This window comes from Xyrauchen texanus, chromosome 1, assembly GCF_025860055.1.
Source record: "Xyrauchen texanus isolate HMW12.3.18 chromosome 1, RBS_HiC_50CHRs, whole genome shotgun sequence".
In the NCBI taxonomy this organism is placed as follows: domain Eukaryota; kingdom Metazoa; phylum Chordata; class Actinopteri; order Cypriniformes; family Catostomidae; genus Xyrauchen; species Xyrauchen texanus.
Genome location: NC_068276.1, coordinates 65369810 through 65393462, shown reverse-complemented (window position 1 = coordinate 65393462; position 23653 = coordinate 65369810). Strand labels below are relative to the sequence as shown.

The window sequence follows — 23653 nt, the reverse complement described above, 5'->3', positions numbered from 1 at the left end:
TATGAAAATGCGTTGACAAAACTTTTATACTGTGTGATTGTGTGATTTGTTCCCGAACCGACCAATCAATGAAACCCTGATTCGGCGGAGCACTCCACCTGATGAAACACTTAGACGCTTCATTTAGCCGTTGTCACGTGACGTGGGTGTTTTGAATCACGCTTCGGATCAGTGTTTCGAATCATCTTTGCTTCGGGATCTCGCAAAGCTTCGGAACGTCTGTTTCGCGCCAGCCATCCTTAGCTTCAAAGGGCTTTAAACGACACCAGACGATGAATAAGGGTCTTATCTAGCTCACCACTGTCACAGAGTTGACGAAGGAGGTGAAGGACCTGCGGCAGGACTTCCGAGAGTTCCGCCAGTCCTGTAGGTGTGGCCAAAGTGCTGGGGTGGTGGGCTTGACTGAAGAGCCACTGAAACTGCCTCTGCACAGCATGGAGGAGCTGGAGAACGCAGAGGTGATACTCCAATCCCAGGAGACTAGGAAGGCAATGGTAATTATTTAATGATTAAATAGTGGTCACATCATTCTTCTGATTGACCTTCACTGATCTGCCCAATTTTGTTAAACTGTTTAACAAATCTGTTAAACTATCTGTGTTTAAGCTCTTCCCAGATGAGGATAGAAACAAATATTACTTTAAAATGTCCCAGTCAACAACGTCTGATATTTTAGCACATCTTTATCAATCTCAGTTAAATTCAGACTTGACAATTGACAAACCTACATAGAGCAACATTACATTATCTTTGAAAAAGTGCTTTTTAAAATTGTTTAGTTTTTAAACTGAAAATAGTTACTTTTTTATTTTGATAGGTGGCCCGCTTCACCGTTATTGGGGGACCACCCTGGAGATCAGGGTCCGAGCATGCTGGCATACAGCATGACCAATGAGCTGGCCTCAGGCCTAAACTGGGCAGGCAAGAAAAATAAGGATGTGGGCAAACAGAAGCGGTCCTTTAAAGAAATGGCTCTCTGCAAATGCATGTTTGGTAAGTCATTCTGCTTAAGTATGAATGCAGTGCATTCAGTAAAACAGTATGCCCTCAATTGAGTAAATAAACTCAAGCTTCACACTTCTGTCCCATCCTATTCAATTTACTACCAATTGGACTATGTATCATGAAATTTATTATTAATTTAGCTTATTATTTTTTCCATTTTGTCTATATTTGACAAGTAGCCTAGTTTGACTGAACACCGATGTGCGTTGAACCTTGAAACAAAAATGGGAATGAGTGAAGCTTGCTCCTATTCAGCCAATTCGCTAGTAGTTCGTCCATAGACTGTAAAAGAGTTCGTCTGAAGAAAGGCCGAATCACATCTGGCAGGATCACACCTGAGGGCGGATCACATCTGGCAGGCGGATGTCTACCTCAGCTAGGCTATTTCTCTAAATTCTGTAACACTAGACACATCAGGCCTACAGAAGAAAAGATTTTTCTCCCTCTGGTGAGAAGGGAGAAGCACTCCACACAAATTTGAGCCTTAGCCTACTGTATGTCATAAAACTGTAGCCTAGGCTACGTGTTTGTCAAATAATTTCATCCTAAAATAGGCTATTGACAGACTTTTCCAAATTGATGTTAAAAACGGCCACATTCACCTAGCCTATTGGACGTTGCCTTCGACTTACCAGTTAATGTTTCCAGATGTGAAGTTTGTTGTGGTGTCCCTGCTGCCACAAATTACCTCAGTGACTCTTCAGACCAGAGTGGAAAAATATCGGACCAGCATCCAGCACATACGTGACTGTTAAATTTCGCGCCAATCAAAGAGTGATCACACCTGAAACGTGATTCAGAGAGATTCATTTGTCCAGCTGAAGGGCATGAGCGGAAAATACATGGGCGCGACAAATTAAATTAGTCAAGTCAATTGGGCTATTAAGACTTGGGTGTGAGGCGTTTTGAGGGAAGGATAGCTATGCCACACACACACTTTTTTCTACATTTATAGGCTGCATGGCTAGGTTATCAAGTTTAGCCTATATCATTCACAGGCATAGGCTAATGTTAAACTGAAATGTACTGTAACGTCGGTGCCTATGCACTACGGCTCTGACGCTGATGCATGCTGGGATTCTGGGAGGACTTTGGGGTTGTTTCGTGTGTGTTATGCCTTATTTACTGTTTATGTACGTGTTTTAGTGTAGCGTGATTACCCTTTTAATTCTACCCCGTGTGTGACCCTTCGTGTGTGGGTGGCTGCGTCCACCCCTGTGTGTGTATTGTGTGTGTGTGTGTGTGTGTGTGTGTGTGTGTGTATTTGACTTTCCTATGTGTACTGTGTTCATGCCATGTTCTACTCCCAATCCTTGACGACAGCTTGAATGAACAAATCATTGACTAAATCACAGTAGCATACTTTTACTTGTATTCTAGATGCCTTGACTCAACGTCTCACAACGGCAAACGCCTATGACTTCGCACAAGCTGTGCAGAAGTGGCTGCGCTACGCCCCAGACCGAGCGGGAGCAGCTGGAAGACAGATGCAGGAGTTTGCATGTTAAAAGAAAAAATGAAATAACACAATAAAAATTATTGTTTAATTTGAATGCATGGGGTGTCATTTGTGCTAGTCTAGGTTATAGCCTAAAGGTATAGTTTCTATTTTCTATATTTTGCTAGCCCATCCTGGCTGTCGATAAAGCCGGATTATAGCCTAATAATAATGTTTTTAATATTATATTAAAATTACAGACCTTCGGATTAAACCTGTGGTATACTAAAACACCATTGAAGTTTTGTTGATATGCTGGGATTTCAACATTGTTTCAATATCCATTGTAATTGAAATACCATTGAAATTCTGTTGATCTCTAGGTATGATTTAAACGTTGTTCCAATGATAATAGAGGGTGCAACATGATGAAGAATCAACATCAGAGTTCGACGTTGGTTCAATGACTTTCTCGTTGACAGCGGGATGTTGATTTAACATAGTTTCAATTACTATCTGGGTAGTGACATTTAGCGACTTTCCATTGAAACTAGTTGGCAACACTGCGCTCATCTGCATTTCCTGTGAAGAACAGAGAAGAGATTGTTGAAGTCATGGCAAGAATTAAACAAACCGCTCGTAAATCCACCGGAGGAAAAGCCCCGAGGAAGAAGCTTGTTACTAAAGCCGCAGAGAGGCTTATTCGGTTGGTCTGTTCGAGGACACCAACTTGTGTGCCATCCATGCCAAGTGGGTCACCATCATGCCCAAAGACATTCAGCTGGCACGCCGGATTCGCGGAGAACGTGCTTAACTCCACAGTGACGTCACCCACATCAACCCCGGAGACTATTTTAAGAGTCACTTCAATCCCACTGACGGATCATTTCATTGTCAACGAGTCTTCTGATCTGTTGTACATTTGACAAATATTGAACGTTAATTTTCTAAATCGGAATAAAACATAAAATGATAAGAGGAAGTTAAAAGGAATAAAGGAACTGAATCATGTTGGTGATGGTAGTTGTCAATCACGAGGCAATGGGCGGGATCAACATTTAGAAGCCCCTGATTGGCTGTTCTAAAGTTCGAGAATACTGAATGTGTCCAATGAAATCAATCGTGAATTTCCGTGATGATTGTTTATTGTTTGTCTCCAGTGTGAAAATATACTGGAGCATTTAGAGGTCCAGGAAGGAGAGTTTCGCGATCTACATGTATAAAGTCCTGAAGCAGGTTGATCCCGACACCGGGATCTCCTCCAAGGCGATGGGAATCATGAACTCTTTCGTCAACGACATCTTGGAGCGCATCGGCGGTGAAGCGTCTCGTCTCGCTCACTACAACAAGCTCCACCATCACATCGAGAGAGATCCAGACCGCCGTGCGTCTGCTGCTGCCCGCTGAACTGCACAAACACGCCGTGTCTGAGGCACAAAGCACCAAATACACCAGCTCCAAGTCCAATAACATCTGTGTCCTCCATTAACACAAACACTCTTTTAAGAGTCACACATGTTCTCGTTTGAAGAGTTTGGATCTTTACAGAAAGTGAAATGACGGTCATCTGTATTGCACACTATTATTTATTAGTGATTAATGCAATCCGAGGTGTTGTGTTGAAGATTGTGTCATTTAGCAATGGTCAGTTATAATGTTCACATCTGCTGGTGTTCAGATATTCATGATTTAGTGGCTCCACCTTGTGTGCTTATGAAGAATAAATCACCCAACAGTGTCATTTAACTGCTTTATACCTTTTGTTCTGTCAATGTAGACATAAAAGGTTTGTTATTTATTCAATTGTGTATTTATGTTGTGAAATAAGAATGTGTTACTGGTTTATTTAATGTGTTCATGTCTTTCAGATCCGCACATGTTTGCCCAACAAAGTGATCTTCAGTAAACTCACTGAACTTGGAAACTGGTGATTCTCTTCAAATAAATATCACACACAGTTCTGACCGACTGTCTGCAGCGCTTCAGATCCATCCATCCCAATTACTGCCCAAATCTAAACCCCCTCAATCTCACAATGAGTAAATCAGATAAAAACACCGTTCTGTTCGAGCTTCATTGAATCCAGACCATTATTTGAAATATTCTTCCACATGTATGAACTCAAAAGTCCTCCACCGCTGATCAATAATCATAAAACAATAAACTCATATAAATCAACTATTTTACACTCATGATCACTTCATTAAGAACACCTGTATACCCACTTATTCATGCAATATCCAATCATGTGGCAGCAGTGTAATGTATAAATCATGCAGATACAGGTCAGGAGCTTCAGTTAATGTTCACATCAACCATCAGAATGGAGAAAAATGTCGCTTATTCAATTATAAAATATCTAGTAATGTAGAAATCGCTTCCTAGATAGCGAAATTATTACAGAAGCTCCTTGATGGCTAATGTCAAAACATGAGTTCATTGATGTTATTAAATGAGTCTGCTTTTTTATTTCATCACTTACTCCCCGATGCCTCCGTAAATATTTAGTTTATAGGGTCCTACCTAAGATTAATGGCGCAAATATTTAGTAGTTTGTAAATTGTGACTTAAGGTGCGTACACACTGTCGCTGCAGGTCGCCAGTGTCTGGCGGTGAAGTCGCTAGTGGGCGTTCCCACTACTGGTTGCCTAGTAACGTTTATAAATGACATTCACGGATGCCATTCCATTGCTGTTGACAGCGAATCTCTTTTCTTGCCACTAAAAACAAACATTTTGGAGGGAAAAGTCTAAATATAAATGGAATCAGTACATAAAATGCTTTATATCAAAGATGAATGAGAAACAAGGCCTGCTGTTTGCCATAGCAGCAAATGCCGGTCTGTCGGGGTCCATAAAATCCCTGCGATCTCTGATACACCTTTCCACGCAGTATTTTTCTTAAAAATGTCCTTGTACGTGGGAAGAGACATATCATAGAGCACTGGAAAATTTCTAACAGCAAGAATTAGCCTTTCATCCATCTTTCCGATACTGCAGGAGCTGAGAGAGAGAGAGAAGGATCTGAGCTCTCCCGTCTTCTCTCCTATTGGCTGTCGCTTCCGTCAGTCGCTCTTCATTTGAATAAAGTTGAACTTGTCTCTGTAAAGGAGCCCTGGATGGTGTCGGGGGAGCCTTAAAAAGAACCGCTGACATGATGGTGGCAAAGGGACGTGATATCCCGGATGCACACGAGCTGTTCAAGGCCTTGACCGAGACAAACACAACAGTGAAACTGTTCTTTGTGAAGAGTGAGGATGTTGAGAGCGCAATGGAGAAAATGCCGCAGCAAATACCAGCAGTCCCGGGAACAATGAGAATCCACCAGGTGATTACTCTGGCTCCAGGAGAACTGATACACCGTGATGTCAGCTGCATGTGCACAACACAGAAGCAGTTTAACTGCAAGTGCTTCAACACACAGTGTTTCAGTTTTGGCTGGAAGGTACCAACTGCTGTGCCTGTGCCACAGCCAGCCAGTGAACGGAATCCACAGCCACAGCCAGAAAAGGAAATCCAGTGGGGAAGTCCAGAGCTGCTTGGGCAGTGGTGCATGCTCAGATATGATCAAGAGCTGTATCCAGGCATCATCCTTAGCACAGATGAAACGCATGTCCAAGTGAAATGTATGCATCGTGTTGGGCCAAACCGATTCTTCTGGCCGGCTCGGGATGATATCCTCTGGTACCTGTTTGATGACGTCCTTGAAATCATTCCACCCCCAAAGCCTGTGACAAAGCGCCATGTGGAGATCTTGAAAGAGGTGTGGGCCAGACTTTGAATGCCACGCATACACGCACAAACACAAACACACGCTCACACACAGACATCAAAAAAGCAAAAGTTATGTTTTATTTTGAGGACCTATTCAGTCCGTTCTAATGTATACTATGTTATTGTTTTCCTGCAGTTGGGTTAATAAAACTCAGTATAATTGCAATTTATATTTGTTGTCTTTCTTTGTTACATAATGAAATACAGTGTTTATAGAAAATATTACAGTCAATTTGAGTAAAAAACAACTATTTATATGTTAAGCTGTATTTGTCTCTTCAACCCCGTTACCATCTTCAACCCCGTTACCCTAGTCTCAACCCTGTTACACGTACGTTTTTATTAATTCTATTTTTACGTTTATTAAAAAGTAATTTAATGTTTGTTGAACTTAGTCTAGAATGTTTAGAGCAATCATAAGAATACTGATTTTAGTTCAAATTCTGAAGTTTAGCCACATCTTTGATAAAAAATTATGAGGTTGCTGTCACAAAAAGTGCCCATTTCAGGCTTTAGTATAGCAAAAGTGTGAGATTTTATGTAACTTTTATATTTGCAATTACTAAATTAGTGTGAGGGACATCTGATTAATAGGAAAATGTTGATTTCATTACAAATACATTTTATAATCACATTCAAAGAGTTCATATATTGTCCATAACGGGGTTGAAGACTAATAGTGCCCATATCTTAAAATAATAACCAATAATAATAGGGATTTTATGCCTGAGGTGGGAAAATATGTTTTTCTGGAAGTTAAATATGTCATTAATGTTGTGGGGTGTTCAGAAATGTAATATACAGTGAGGAAAATAAGTATTTGAACACCCTGCTATTTTGCAAGTTCTCCCACTTAGAAATCATGGAGGGGTCTGATATTGTCATCGTAGGTGCATGTCCACTGTGAGAGACAATCTAAAAAAAAATATCCAGAAATCACAATGTATGATTTTTTAACTATTTATTTGTATGATACAGCTGCAAATAAGTATTTGAACACCTGTCTATCAGCTAGAATTCTGACCCTCAAAGACCTGTTAGTCTGCCTTTAAAATGTCCACCTCCACGCCATTTATTATCCTAAATTAGATGCACCTGTTTGAGGTCGTTAGCTGCATAAAGACACCTGTCCACCCCATACAATCAGTAAGAATCCAACTACTGACATGGCCAAGACCAAAGAGCTGTCCAAAGACACTAGAGACAAAATTGTACACCTCCACAAGGCTGGAAAGGGCTACGGGGAAATTGCCAAGCAGCTTGGTGAAAAAAGGTCCACTGTTGGAGCAATCATTAGAAAATGGAAGAAGCTAAACATGACTGTCAATCTCCCTCGGACTGGGGCTCCGTGCAAGATCTCACCTCGTGGGGTCTCAATGATCCTAAGAAAGGTGAGAAATCAGCCCAGAACTACACGAAAGGAGCTGGGACCACCGTTTCCAAGGTTACTGTTGGTAATACACTAAGACGTCATGGTTTGAAATCATGCATGGCACGGAAGGTTCCCCTGCTTAAACCAGCACATGTCAAGGCCCGTCTTAAGTTTGCCAATGACCATTTGGATGATCCAGAGGAGTCATGGGAGAAAGTCATGTGGTCAGATGAGACCAAAATAGAACTTTTTGGTCATAATTCCACTAACCGTGTTTGGAGGAAGAAGAATGATGAGTACCATCCCAAGAACACCATCCCTACTGTGAAGCATGGGGGTGGTAGCATCATGCTTTGGGGGTGTTTTTCTGCACATGGGACAGGGCGACTGCACTGTATTAAGGAGAGGATGTATTGCGAGATTTTGGGGAACAACCTCCTTCCCTCAGTTAGAGCATTGAAGATGGGTCGAGGCTGGGTCTTCCAACATGACAATGACCCAAAGCACACAGCCAGGTTAACCAAGGAGTGGCTCTGTAAGAAGCATATCAAGGTTCTGGCGTGGCCTAGCCAGTCTCCAGACCTAAACCCAATAGAGAATCTTTGGAGGGAGCTCAAACTCCGTGTTTCTCAGCGACAGCCCAGAAACCTGACTGATCTAGAGAAGATCTGTGTGGAGGAGTGGGCCAAAATCCCTCCTGCAGTGTGTGCAAACCTGGTGAAAAACTACAGGAAACGTTTGACCTCTGTAATTGCAAACAAAGGCTACTGTACCAAATATTAACATTGATTTTCTCAGGTGTTCAAATACTTATTTGCAGCTGTATCATACAAATAAATAGTTAAAAAATCATACATTGTGATTTCTGGATTTTTTTTTTAGATTATGTCTCTCACAGTGGACATGCACCTACGATGACAATTTCAGACCCCTCCATGATTTCCAAGTGGGAGAACTTGCAAAATAGCAGGGTGTTCAAATACTTATTTTCCTCACTGTATATTGGTAAAAAATCAAAAAATGTGTAAGTCCAAATCGTACCGGTTTCGTGGAATGACTCACATATATCTGGTCTAGAGTGGTATGTTGCAACTTGCATCTAATGAAACTTATGTCGTGTAAAAAATAAACAGCCCAGACTGCAAATAATTCAGCACCAAATAAAAAGAAGGTTTAAGTATTTTATTAAAACGTAATTGAAGCCAATAGCAAGTTGCTTTTGAGAGAGAGAGAGAGAGAGAGAGGTCATAAAAATGTTTTCTCTCTCCCAGGAATGTCCCTAAAATTGCTCACTTTGTTGAGAATGTGGTCCATTTGTACAGTCCTTCTGAGTTTCAAAGTAATTTCAGACTTTCTAGAGGGCATGTGGAGGTATGTAGGCCTACATGGTGTGAGAAGCAAGAAATACATCCTGTTAGGAATATGCTGTACAGTGTAACACATTTTTTTTTCAATATCAAATTTGAAATAAATTTTAGCTTGACCATTTAGTTTTTTCCCCCCAAGCAAACAAAAAACAGCATGTACAAAGAACTATATAAAATAGCGGGATAGAATATCATGCTATGAAAATACATAAAATTGTCAATAACAAAGAACAACACAGAAATGTACTAAGGGGACATAGTTTGTGAAAATGTACAGTCATTAAATTTTTGGCTTAAGCCCTGGGTAGTTTCAGCTCTTGTGCTGTCATGTGTGAGATGTATTCATGTGTCCATGTTTATATTATATGATAACTATTTTTTCTCTTCCTAATGCAGGATCTTATAAATACACTTGGTCTTTTCTACATGAATACACAGCAGACTAACGTGCCGCTGACAAACAGTAGACTTGCCTCTCTATGGACTCTTTCCAACCAAGAGTCCTATAGAGGAGTGGCAGACAGATTTAACATAACCAAATCTACAGTTTCAACACACCTGCATGATTTCTGTTCTCTTGTAATAACGCATTTGTCACATTACATCTCCTGGCCCAGAGGACAAGCCCTGCATACATCCCAGTTAGAATTCGAAACAGCTGGGTTTCCTAAAACTGTCTGTGCAGTTGATGGATGCCACATTCCAATGGTAAAACCACACTGTGAGAATCCTGTGGCCTATATCAATAGGAAACGGTTCTATTCTGTTATACTTACAGATTCTGTGACAGTCAGCGGCGGTTCTGTCATGTCAGTGTGGGTCACCCTGGTAGCTGGCATGATTCAAGGGCATTTCGTTTGTCAGAGGTAGGCCGACTTCTTGAGGAAGATCCACATTCCCTGGTTCCTGAGGGCATGCATATAATTGGAGATTCTGCATACCCTCTTTTGCTTCAGCTAATGAAGCCATACAGACACAATGGCCACTTGACTGTCAGGCAGAGATGGTTCAATAGGAAACTGAATTCTGCTCGTGTAGTCATTGAGCATGCATTTGGAATTTTAAAATCAAAATTCAGGAGACTCCGATGTCTGCACATGAAAAAAGTGAAGAACATCTCTTCCGCAGTCACAGCCTGTTGCATTCTTCATAACATCTGCCTGAAATCCAATGACCACATTGAGGAGGATCTGCAGGCAGATGATATGGAGGATGGCCCATACCCACATTCACAATAATGCATCACATCATAGAGATGCAATCTGTGGCAGCCTGTGAACAGCACATTGACTTGTTCTACCTTCAACACTTGCCTTAAACTTATCTTAAGAACAAAGCTTTTTTTTATTTTACTGTTTTTTGAGCTGGTGGATGGGATTGTACAGGATGATATTAAGCACTTAATATCAAATGATTGACATAGTATTCTGCCAGTCAACCACTGTCCCCTGTCTAGGGAGGAATGTTTTGTGTTGTTTTCTCTGTAATAATGATGTGATGAGCAATAAAAATGATGCGATACACATGGGAATTGACTATATAGTTAAACTTTATTTTTTAATAGATCGATTATCATTTCTTAAATTATTTAAAAAGGCAGGTAAGAGATTTTTTTTCAAACACCCTTCTCCGCCTCTCTTTAAGCCTTCTTCGGCTCTCTAAGTCAGGCCGCACTAGTGACTCTAGAGCAGCTGTTCTCCTCTCTGAATGTGCTTCAAAAACTTCACAGAATGTGGATCTTGTTTGTCTCCTTCTGTGTATTTCTGTGGAGGGCATAGCAGTGGAGGGACCTGGTTGCTCTTCTGGGAGAGGCTGTTCTTGGGAGCTTGTGGCCTGTGCAGTTGAGGACTTCGGCACTGTAGTCTGGGATGAGGTAGTGTTGAACAGAGGAGTTGAGCACATTGTGCCTGATGGTGCACTCCCAACTCCACATTTCCCAAATAAGTCTTCCATTTCCTTTGAGAAAACATGTAAAACAATGTAAATAGAGATGCTTTAGAAATTATTTTAAATATAAACCCAGTGATTCTGCAGTAATTTCGATACAAAAAGCACCCCAACCTTGTAATACTCCCATGTAACTTTTCCCTCTCCTGTTGACCGACACCGGTCTTTTGACCTTTTGTAGGTAGTTATCATGTTGCCAAGTTTTTTTTTCGCAATTTTTCATTGCTGATGTTGTAACCTTTTTCTTTGAAAACTTGCTCAAGCTTTTTGTAGAATGCAATTTTATTTCTATAGTACAAATGCAGATACATTTGTGTGAGGTCAAGCAGCAGCAGTGTGGTCCTGTGTGTGAAGTCTATGAAAACAGCAGTTTATAATTGTGAGAGATAAACTTTATATATATATTGGATATTTTGAAACTGTGCATACCTTGTTGGGTTTCTTGACATTCTGACTGCATGGAAGGGGATTGAAGATTTTGTGTTTGTGAGGATTGTTGTGTGAGATTTATTTTCCTTATTTCAACAGGGCACTCGACAAGGGATGCTGGATGAGTAATCACTGGATTGGGACACTGAGACAGAGTAGTAACAGGAGGGGGACACTGAGACAGAGTAGTAACAGGAGGGGGACACTGAGACAGAGTAGTAACAGGAGGGGGACACTGAGACAGAGATGCTGGACGTGGAGGGGGACACTGAGACAGAGTAGTAACAGGAGGGGGACACTGAGACAGAGATGCTGGACGTGGAGGGGGACACTGAGACAGAGTAGTAACAGGAGGGGGACACTGAGACAGAGATGCTGGACGTGGAGTGGGACACTGAGACAGAGTAGTAACAGGAGGGGGACACTGAGACCGAGATGCTGGACGTGGAGGGGGACACTGAGACAGATGCTGGACATGGAGGGGGACACTGAGACAGCGTAGTAACAGGAGGGGGACACTGAGACAGAGATGCTGGACATGGAGGGGGACACTGAGACAGATGCTGGACATGGAGGGGGACACTGAGACAGAGTAGTAACAGGAGGGGGACACTGAGACAGAGTAGTAACAGGAAGGGGACACTGAGACAGAGATGCTGGATGTGGAGGGGGACACTGAGACAGAGTAGTATTGATGGATTGACTAATTTATTTAATGGAATAATGTGGTACAAAAATGTCAATGTACAAAATTAACATAAGCATACAATACAATAAAGAGAAAATTACAACAAACAGGACTTCAAACCAAGAAAATAAAAATAAAAGGGTAAATAAAGCACATGTACTAATTACTAATAAAGTACTATAAAAAAGTAAATAGTATTAGGCTATAGGTAATGGACTTCTTAGAATTAAGGGAAAAAAAATATCAGCTGACAATCGCAGCCAATGAGCATTAAGCTGTGTCGTCAGCAAGTCGTCATCATGCTTTTGATCAGCGCAGTCGGTGGAGAGCAACTGCGCGCGACTGCAGAATCCGACACGTGCGCCTTGCGCTCGCGAGAGTTATTTGACATACGTCAGCATGACATCAGAGCAAGGCGGACCGCTCTCGGATATGGCAAGCCCTTTTAACATTTAAAAGCAAAGTTTGACTATCCGGAATTAACATTGTAGATATCAACAACGTCTTTCTGACTAGTCGTAATTACATTTTGGATAGTTGGAATTGTCATTCAAGATATCTGTAACGTAACTGTGACCAGTCGAATCTACAGATAGAGATATCTGTAATTACATTTTGACTAGGCAGAATGAAAGTTACAGATATCTCAAATTTTAGATATCTCTAATCAAAATTCATTTCAAGATATCTATAAATTGATAATAGATATCTACAATTAAATTATGACTATCCCTAACTCCAGTTTGAGATATCTACAACGTTATTTTGACTAGTCATAATTCCAGTTACAGATATCTACAACATAATTTCAGCCTAGTCAAAACTTAATTTAAGATATCTGAAAAGGAACATGTAGATATCTTGAATTGAGGTGAATTAAAGATATCTTGAACTGGAGTTTATGACTAGTCAGAATCAAATTGTAGATATCACAAACTGGAATTACAGATATCTACAACTCAGTTGCAGATATCCATAATTCACATAGTGGATATCTGCAACTGAATTGTAGATATCTGTAATGATAAACCCCATACAAATGAATGGCAAAAGTGACGTCATTTGTCCTAGGAAGAATGTCTTTGTGGATATCTGAAATGACAATTATGGATAGGAAGAATGTAGTTTCGGATATCTGAAATGTTCTTTTTGACTAGGCAAAACTGAATTACAGATATCTGCAACACACATCCAATCTAGCTTTTAAATGTTAAAAGGGCTTGCCATACTCGGACACATTTCTAACCGGCATGCATTACGTGCTGATCACCGGTGATCGGTTCTGCGCAGATTTTGCTCATCTCAAACAAGCCTACTGTTTCTGTAGAACGTTATGCGTGATGACGTCACCTACACTGACACGTCAAGAGAAAGACGTCACTGTCATGTACGTTGTGTACGCGCTGAAACGACAGAGAGGAACTCTGAACGGATTCAGAGGATAAACAACTTTATTCTGGAGAAACTAAACGCTCTATTAAGAGTCACATCTTCTCACACTAACTAAATAAATGAGTGATAGAAGAAAGGAAAGTGAATCTTCGTGTCCGTTTCAAATACGAGTCGATGGGCGGGACTTTCATTTCAAAGATTTTGATTGGCTCTTTACGCCCGTCAATCTAAGAGCTGACCAATTAAATTATTTAGTGGGTTTGATCCATGAAGACACGCAATCAGAGGACGCGTCGACTCCTTTATAAATTAGCATAGAGGAATAAAAACTGCAGTCAGATGAATCTCATTGTGCAAGAGAAACTTTGTGCAAGTGTATTTAGGAGAATTTGTGTAGTTTTAAAGGCAAAGGATGGTCACACCAAATATTGATTTAGCTTTTTTATGTTTACTGCACTTTGTATGAAGTCAATTGATAAATAAAATCTATTTATTACATTATTTTTGAAAAAGCCACACTTTTACACAGTTCTGTATATTTAAATTTTCATAAACAGTTTAAAGCAGTTCAGAAACTTTTCAGTATTAATATCAAAGCTGATACATTGACGCCATCTTCTGGACAATAAAGGCTCTACATGATACAATTGCACAATGATGTCATTCTTAACTAAAATATTACTGATATTAAAGTTAAAGTGATTCTTGTAACTTTGAGGCGCTGCAGAACAGACAGAAAATGTAATTAATTAATTTAAAGATGAATATAGTTACACTGACATTATAGAAACACACATACGCAGGTTTATAATGTAAGAGTTATTTTACAATTTACATGAAAGAGCAAATTCTGAACTTAAACAAGAAAGTGTCCCAATTACAATAAATGTTGCACTATTAAACACACATTTAAAATAAGCGCATTATAAAAGCAGAAGGTTTGTGTACAAACTTCCTGACACAAAATACAAGAAACATGATCAGAACTTTTGCATGTAAAGGCATTTAACGGCATTCTCTCATTACATGTTGACGTCAAGACTGGATAAAAAACATCTCAAAATCTCATGGAAATCCAGTTTTGTCTTGTCAGGTGTCTTTTTAATGAATGATCTGATCATTGATTGATTTCAGCGTTTCTTCTACATGTAAATGTGTGTATTTTAAAATAAACTTGATCAATTCTTGCAGGTTTTTTTCTTTCGGTGATTAAAAACTTGAGCATAAGTTGCATCGACTCCAGCACTGCCACCTAAAAGACACAAATGAATAATAATAATAAAGTAAAAAGCTTCAGCTGTATTTGGCACATTTGATCATTTGAACTGTAATTGTGACTTTTGAATGATGATATATGTGTGTTTCTCTCACCTCTGTCTGTGTTCTGCTTCAGATCAGAGTAAACAGTGTCTTCACACTCACTGCTTTTCCCTGATAGTGAACAACAGAGTCATAAACAACATCTTACTCCAGATCAATAATAATTCATAATCTATGATACTATTAAGAGGATACAGCAGATCCAAAACCTGACACACTCAAAACAATATTCTTTATATCCTGTATGTGATATTAAATTATAATATTAAAGTGATTTTTCTGACTTACCTCTTTGATTGTCCTCAGTTTTCATCTCAATTAAAACATCTCTTTTTCCAGCATCTAACAAAGAAAATAACAGAAAATATCAGTTTTGACCGTTCTCAAACATTACTGTTGTTGTTCTGTTGTTTGATCGTTACAATGAAAACCTTTAATATGTGAACTCAATCTCTTTATCATGTTATTTTGCTCCCCAATATTTTCTGATTATAAATGATGTCTTTAGAGCTATTAGATCGGCTTATTAAAATCCAAGCCAAACAACTTGTTAAACACTGATATACAGAAGGAGCTGTCCCAAAACACAGTGATCGTCCTGCAGAGGCAACATTTTAATCATAGGCGCGCTCACGACTCGAAAGCTGTTTTAAATTATAGGTATCTTAATTATTATTATTATTATTCCTTACACTTGTATAGTGTTTGTCTAGGCACTCAAAGCGCTTTACATAGTATAGGGGGAATCTCCTCAAACACCACTAGTGTGCAGAATCCACCTGGATCATGTGACGGCAGCCATAGTGCACCAGTACACCCAAAACACACCAGCTATTGGAGGAGAGAACAGAGTTATAGAGACAATTAATGGATGGGGATTATTATGAGGCCATGATTGAGAAGGGCCAATAGGGGGAATTTGGCCAGGACACCGAGATTACACCCCTACTCTTTATGAGAAGTGTTCTCATCAGTGCTCTTTAGCAGGTACAGCGCCCTGGAACCGGATCTCCCGCTTCCACACGCCCAGCCGTGGCACAACTCCGCCCCGAGCCGACGGTCTCCGTGGGCCACGAGGAAGTGTTCTGGGATTTTTAATGACCACAGAGAGTCAGAACCTCGGTTTAACATCTCATCGGATAGATGGTGCCTTTTTACAGTATAGTGCACCTGTCATTATACTATGGCATTGGGACACACACACAGACCAGAGGGTGAGCGCCCCCTGCTGGACTCCCTAATACCTCTTTCAATTATGCTGCCTCTTAAAATATCTTGTTTTGCCCAATTTCTAAGGTATCATCATATGTATCCTTCCCCGGGTAGGTGATCCCAGAATGCACCGTGATGAGCTTGTTGGGAAAATAATTCAAGATGGTGGATGAAGTGAGAGAAATTGATATTATAAATATAATTATAATCTATTCACTGAGGAAAAGTATTGATAAATAACAGTTTAATATGAAACAAAACTGACAGTGTGTGTGTGCGGTGTGTATTTATCCTCATTGGAGGATCATGTTGTTTCTCTTGAGTTACCTGTATTGAAATACAGCGATGCTTGATGTTTTTGCTTAATAAATGTTATTTCTTAACAGGTGTAGTAAAGAGGATTTATTTTACCTTTATCCACAGATATCTTGTTTGTAATAGTGACCTCTGAATATGTGACCTCATCTGCTGATGCCCCTGATCACAGGAAACTTAACAAGTTAACCATCAAACATGTGTTTGAGGATTACAGATCCACACACAGCTGTTACAGGGAAACACTTGAATAATGTGTTATTGAGTCTGACCAGACTGTAGAGGACAGTTTTCTGTCGGGGATTCTCCAGGTCGTGTCCTCTGATTCTGAACTGATGTCTGTTGGTTGATACACTGCTGATCTACAGTAGATAGAGACAAAGATCAATGATGTGTCCACATGTCAACTTCTCTTAAAGATAATGTGTGTCATTTCATGTTCAAATACTTTCTTGTGTCCCTTAATATGCAGAGTAAACTATAAATAAAGGATTTGTTGATTTCAGCCAAAAGGGAAACACTGAGACTATGTGACACTATCAAAACATTTCTCTGTTTGACTTCATTTGGTGGTGAACATTAGGATTGATCAAACAATACTATGAACAAACCTTTGTTGTGTTTGTATCTCCACAGCAGGATCAGTGAGATGAGGAGTAACACGGCGAGACTCAGACCCACAACCACCCAAATCATCGGATCAGTAGATGAACCGTCTGAGACAGGAGAACACGACAGACACATTTATTCATATTTTATTATTGCAAAGATCTCAGAATAACTCACTGGAATAAACTCTCACCTGTGACTGAGATCCAGCTCTCGGGTGACTGTCCTCTCTCTCCGTGTTTACAGGAGTAGAAACCCTCATGTGACTTTGAGACAGTAGGGATGCTCATCTCTCCTGTCGTCTGTTTCTGGAGGAGTGATCCATCTTTATAGAAATCAGCTGTGAGGATTGAGGAGTTTGTAGATCGATGTAAACAGTGTAGAGTCAGAGTATCTCCCTCAATCACAGGATGAACAGAACTCTCCAGAATCACATCACCATCTACACAACAGAGGAAATGGAGAAACAGCAGGAAGAAGTTTAAGCACATATTTAAAGTCACATATTCAGATCTGTTTTAAGTATCATGACACTATATCTGCTGTTATATAGACTCACCATGTACTGTGATGTTAATATGAGGACTGTGTTCTCCAGATTGAGACTGACACCAGTACACTCCAGTGTCAGATGTTTTAAGGGAGCTGATTTCACATGTAGATCCTGTAGATGAACAATCTTTCATTCTCTCACTGTCTGTGTTTCTTCTCACTGTCCATCCAGTGGAGTTATTGTGATCGCTCACAGTTCAGAGAGAGAGAGTGAGATGAGAAGTGTTGACTTCTGCTGGGACTGATGATCAGAGACACTGAGGGACGTTGAGCTGAAATGAAGTTCAAACAAATACTGCAAGATAAATCCCTGTAGAAACTTATAGGTGACAAATCGACATGAAAACTGAGAATGATTCAGTGCAAAGACTCCAGGATAGGAGTGATCATGTGGATCAAGATCTGGTCAGGATTTCAGCTTCTGAGATTTGAATGAAATGGAGCAAAATTGGGGATTAAGAAACCTCACCAAACGAGCACAACATCAGCCAAATCATGTTCAACATAAATATAAATCAGTTACAGAGATGACTTTACAAAACTGATGAGGGGAGTCAATCAGCTGCATATCCACCATTTTGTTTTCACTGTAAAATGTTTACTTCTGAAGCCGAAAATCCTGCGACAGATAACTCAGTGTCTAAGTTGTTGTTACCCAGCAGCTGTGTTGTTGCATTGGAGAGACTTGAGGTGGGAGGGGTGTATTCTGGAAGAATGACCCAGCCAATAACCGAGAGGTTGGGTTACACAAAAACTACCCAAAATTTAGAAAATAAATCGCATGAATGACCCAACAGGTTCAACTCAGCGTTTGGGTAGAAAAAGTAACCCAGTGTTTTTTATAGTGTGAGGAGAAAATATTTGGACGTCAGACGTTAGCACTATTCGAACAGGATTAGTTTTCATGCGTTTATAGAAGTGGCTGTTTATAATAATCCCACTGAAATAAACTCATCTGTGAATTATATCATTAAAACATAACGTAACTGAGCGGATAAATTACCACGAGTATCTCAACTGTCACTGATATTACAGTGGAACGTCTGAGCAGTTTCCAAGACTTGGCTTTCTTTTATAATTTGATTTGTTTTATTTGTCCATTCGGATGAGATACAATTTCTCAGAGGACCCTTGAGTTCGTCGAAAAATAGTAGATCATTTGCTTGTTTGTTTTAAAGAGGTTGTGTGAGAAAAACACAAACTTGTCAGATTCAGACGGGATTAAAATCACAAAGTATGTTTGTGAAACAGAAATTTATCTGACCTCCTCAGGGAAAACTAGTCCCGTCTGAATAGGGCTATTGTGAATATTTGAGCTAAATATATCTAAACGGTGACCTGACCATGGATGGGCCGGATGGGGCCTGTGCCCACCCAAATTAGACCCAGAATATTAGAGATTATTCTTTGACTTCAAATATAGATTTATAAGATAGTTCAGAAATGCATGAATTCTGATTTCTGAAAGTGTGAAAGAACTTTTTGAATGTGCCACTTCTCTGGGGACGAAAACTTGGCCCATCAATTTTTATTGTGGCCCACCCAAAAGTAATTTCCGGGCTGCACTCTTGCAAAGTTGTGGTGAACCATTTAATAACTACATTCATAACTGTGAAAAATGTCTAGGATTGTTTTTTTTAGGATGATCGAGCAGATTTACTTTGTATTCTCAGAGGTTGAGTTTCCAAACCTGATATTTTCAGAACAGAAAGATGTCACCTATGATCAGGTTTATAAGAGGATCACATCATTAATTGTACAGAGTGACAGAAAATCAAGTTCCCTTTACAAAAAGCTACACTATGATGCTGCGCTGAAGAGCGCTTTGGGAACACGTCTTAATGTGACCAGCTGTGAATATGTATGCAACACGTCAATGAATATTGACTGGAATTTATAGCCTCTGCCGATGTAATCATTGGACGCACCTGGCGCAGTGGCTATAAATAGATGTCACCGGTGCATCATAACACATTTTGTCTTCAGAGCATTCTGTGCTGTGTGCTATCACAAACTGTCAAACTTTCTTTCCTCTGTTAGGAGTTAGATTCTGTTAGGCAGTGTGCAGTGAACCTTTTCTCTTTTCTGTTTCCTCTGACAGGGCGGGGCGGGTGCGAGCATTGTGATCTACTTTTGGGCAAAATACTTTGCGTTCGCCTCGCTCACTTCCGGGTGTCAGCGCCCACACTTCACTCGTGGGGCTCTCGCATGGATCTGGCTGAGGAGCGAGAGACGGGTTCGTCCCTTTCGCTCGCTCTCTCCCCAGATCCAGCTGGTCCTTCCTGTGATCTCGAAGTGCGCAACGGCGCCTCTTTGGTTCAGCTGATATAGAGTTATCCACCTTTGAGCATTCCGGGTTTGATAATAAAACAACAGAGGAATTGCTCGACGTGGTTACTCATGCTGTGGCCAGGCTTCAAATAGACTGGCCATGCCAACAAGAGACCCCCAAACGCTCCAGATTGGAGGATAGATTTTTGTCTGGTGGCCGGGGAAAGGGAACGCCTCATCAGTCCCTTCCCTTCTTTAATGACCTCCATGATGAGCTTACTCATTCATGGAGGAAACCCTATACTTCCCGTGTTCACGTGCCCTCGACGTCGATATATTCAACTATCGTGGGTGCTGAGGCACAGGGGTATTCGATGATGCCACCGGTTGAAGAGACACTTGCGGGTTATCTCTCACCGGGCTCGGCATCATCACTGAAAAGATCCTCCCTCCCCACGAAGCCGTGCAGGACCACCTCCACGCTAGTGGGGAAGGCGTATCAAGCAGCGGGTCAGGCTGGTGCTGCCCTGCACACCATGGCGGTCTTGCAGGCATACCAGGCTGATCTGCTTAAGGACCTGAGTGCATGTTCCACGCTCGACGAGGAAGCATTTTCTGAGCTTCGTCGAGCTACGGACCTGTCTCTTCGTGCGACCAAGCAGACAGCCCGTGCTATTGGCCAGTCTATGTCCGCATTGGTCAGCACGGAGAGACACTTATGACTCAACCTATCGGGCATCAAGGACAAACTTTTCTACTTGATGCCCCAATTTCGTCTTCTGGGCTTTTTGGAGACGCTACACAGTAGCGATATAACACAGTATGTTTTATCTCACCTGTGACATTGACCCACAATGCATCACTGTAGTTTGTGTAGTAAACTGGTTCTCCTCTTCCAGCTCTACACCAGTACTGACCTCCATCAGACACTGAATCAATATGGACTCTGTAGGAGTTTGTTTCTGTCTTGTTTTTCTCAGAGTTCTGAGTGTGTTTGTACCAGTAAAAGTCCCATCCAGCGGTCTGAGTCATGTGACAGATCAGAGTCACCGTGTTTCCTGTCAGTGCAGCTCCTGCAGTATCTGATGTGAGTTCAGGATTGAGCTTTGAGTCTGTGGTGAAGAACATTTGGGTCATTAATAAACAGAGTTCATCTTCTGCTCGTCTTTACTACAGTAATTACTGACCTTTAACAGAAAGAGTAACACTTGTGTTCTGTGATGTTGCTGGTCTTCCATCTCTCTTTCCTCGACAGCAGAACTGATGTTGATCAGACTCAGTAGCTCCTCTGATAGTGAGAGTGTTTGTGTTTACAGTGTAACGCTCAGACTCAGACACGACAGTTCTGTCTTTATACCACTCATATCTCCAGTTACTGTAATCAGACTCAATGTCACACTTCATGATCACTGTCTCTCCAGTGAAAACAGATGTTTCTGGATGTACAGTGAGTTTAGCTGTGGGCAAATCTGTACAGAGAAGGAAATATTTACTCAGAGCTCCTGATAAACACTCAGTACAAACTGAATAAACTTCTACAGTAAAAGTCTACAGAGATGCACACACACCTGATACTGTGAGTGTAAGTTCATCACTGGTGTGTGTGTAGCGTGATCCTCTTGTCTCTCCTCTACAGCTGTATTTACCTTGATGGGAGAATTCAACACGGCTTATTTCACACTCATGTTTTGTGCATTGATTGAGAATGTTGATGGTCCCATCTTTAATCCAGCTGTATCTCCACTCAGTGTGTGTTTGTGTCTGTATGTCACATGTGAGAGTGACTGTCTCTCCTCTGAACACATGATGATCTGGATTTACACGCACTTCAGGTTTTGGTCTCTCTGTATAAAAACAAATAAATATTGGTCAATAATAATACACAAATTAAGAGTGTAATCAGGAAAACTGGAAATAAAAATACTGCAAACTGTAAATCCATTAAGATCCTTTTGAATTATTATATCTACACATTTATTTGGTGTATTTGATTATAATGTAACAGACGATCACTCACCGATGACAGTAAGAGTGACATCATCACTCCAATCAGAGGAGAACGGCCCAGATGTTCTGGTACCTCGACACTTACATTTCTGGCTGTTTTGTACACAAATTTTTTTTATGACATACGTCATCTTATTAAAGTTTTGAACATCACGACCATCACAAGACCATCTGTATGTCCAGTCTGTCACTTCTGTCTCCTGTAGGTCACATGTGAGATTGACAGTCTCTCCTCTGAATATCGGTGATGTTTCAGGATTTACAGTCAGAACAGGTTTATCTGTAAGAACCAGAAACAAACACACAACTCTGACTTTACAAAACACACATGTTGCATCTACAGTTTAATTCACACTCGCTTTCTGCTCTATAAATAAATAAATGACCAAATTTGTGTTGGCAACCGTTCCTCACCAGTAACCCAACAGCGCTCTCAGTTGGGAGTGCGGACTTGTTAGAGAGCAGCACATCACGTTAATGTGGCCATAATGATAAGATGCTTTTAACTGGTATTTATTTAGAAACAAATCTAAAATGTAATAAAATAATTGTATCAATGGCTGTGAAGAAAGCAGGTAATGATGTCATCAAGGGGCGTGTTTGATGTCAATCTGCACACATGTGGGTCAAGTGCAGGTGGAGCGGTCACCATCTTTGCTGCCTAATAGGGGTATAACGGTATGAAAACCACCACAAAAATGACCATGTTATTACGATTTCACAGTATTTATGTGCATTGATAATATTAAAAGCTGTTCAATATTTGATTATAACCAATTCTTGAACTTTATTTCTGATTTCTTCAACTTTAATCCTTTAACTTTAGATCTTGAACATCGGGACACTCTCTTAATCCGACAAGGTAAAAAAAAAAGAAACATGTACAGTAGTCAGATGATTATAAATAAAAAATTGTGTTATTGTTATTATTTATTAAATTGATTTGTAATGGTTATTGCCCAGTTTAACACTTCAAATATACATTTGCATGAATTCAGTCATTTGTTGCATTTGTGATTTAGTTCAATTCTACAAAACCTGCTGAAAATATATTATTCATGTGCAGTTTATTTATTGCCATTTTGTCCAAAACTGACAATTTCTGCCACAGTTTCACTGTCAATTTCTTGCATTCATATTTTCAATGTCAATTTCCTGAACACCAAAAGCATTTTGTAAACCCTATTTAGTACAATGTTTTAAAATAAAAGATATTATTAGTATTTTCAAACACATTGTCCTGCTGTTGCGGCACATTATAATGTTGAACGAGGGTTTAAATCCGTTTGCTGCATTTGTGAATGTGACAGAAATCATAAACATAACTTTAGTCTAACTAGTCATTACAAATCATGTAAAACTACATTGAATCTTGTGTTTTTATGAAACGGGCTATAATTTATTATCCCGTGTACTGTATTTCCACATACATTCATCTCCGTGAAGTCCGTGGGATGGTGCTTAATGTTTGAAGTGTTTCCCGTCGATAACTTTTGCAGCAAACTTTACAGACTGGGTCTCATCAACACTGATGGAGCTTCGTGGGTCTTTTACACACTGAAAAAAGTGCACAAGGCATGTCATTACTCTAAAGAAGTTTTTATACTTGATGTAACTCAAAACATTTAATTTTCTGTCTAGCCATCAGTGTTACGTAAAAGGTTTGGGTTGATTTTAATTAAAAGTAAGTCTTGTTAGTGTAAAGTAAATACATTTCTTTAAAGTAAAAATATTGGTTTCCATTGTCACGTGACTTCTAACGTCATTCGTGGTCGTTCGTGAGGACGTTCAGCTTTCCACCATCTTGTTACACCGCATGGATGAACTCGACGTGGGAAAACGGGAATCAAGAAAATTGGTAAGTAATTTTAAACATACGTTTGGGCGTATTATTAACATTATACATCAGGGCTTTACATTAACACCCACCATTCGCGGGTGGGTTTCAGCTGTGGC

At 40.2% G+C, this 23653-nt stretch overlaps 2 pseudogenes; one reads left to right on the top strand and one right to left on the bottom strand.

Moving 5' to 3' along the window:
- The first annotated feature begins 434 nt into the window (after positions 1-434).
- Positions 435-4326, top strand: LOC127645982 (histone H2B type 1-B-like; annotated as a pseudogene).
- A 7097-nt stretch (positions 4327-11423) lies between these two features.
- The window catches only part of LOC127645966 (Fc receptor-like protein 5), a 58213-nt pseudogene continuing 45983 nt past the window's right edge, over positions 11424-23653 (bottom strand).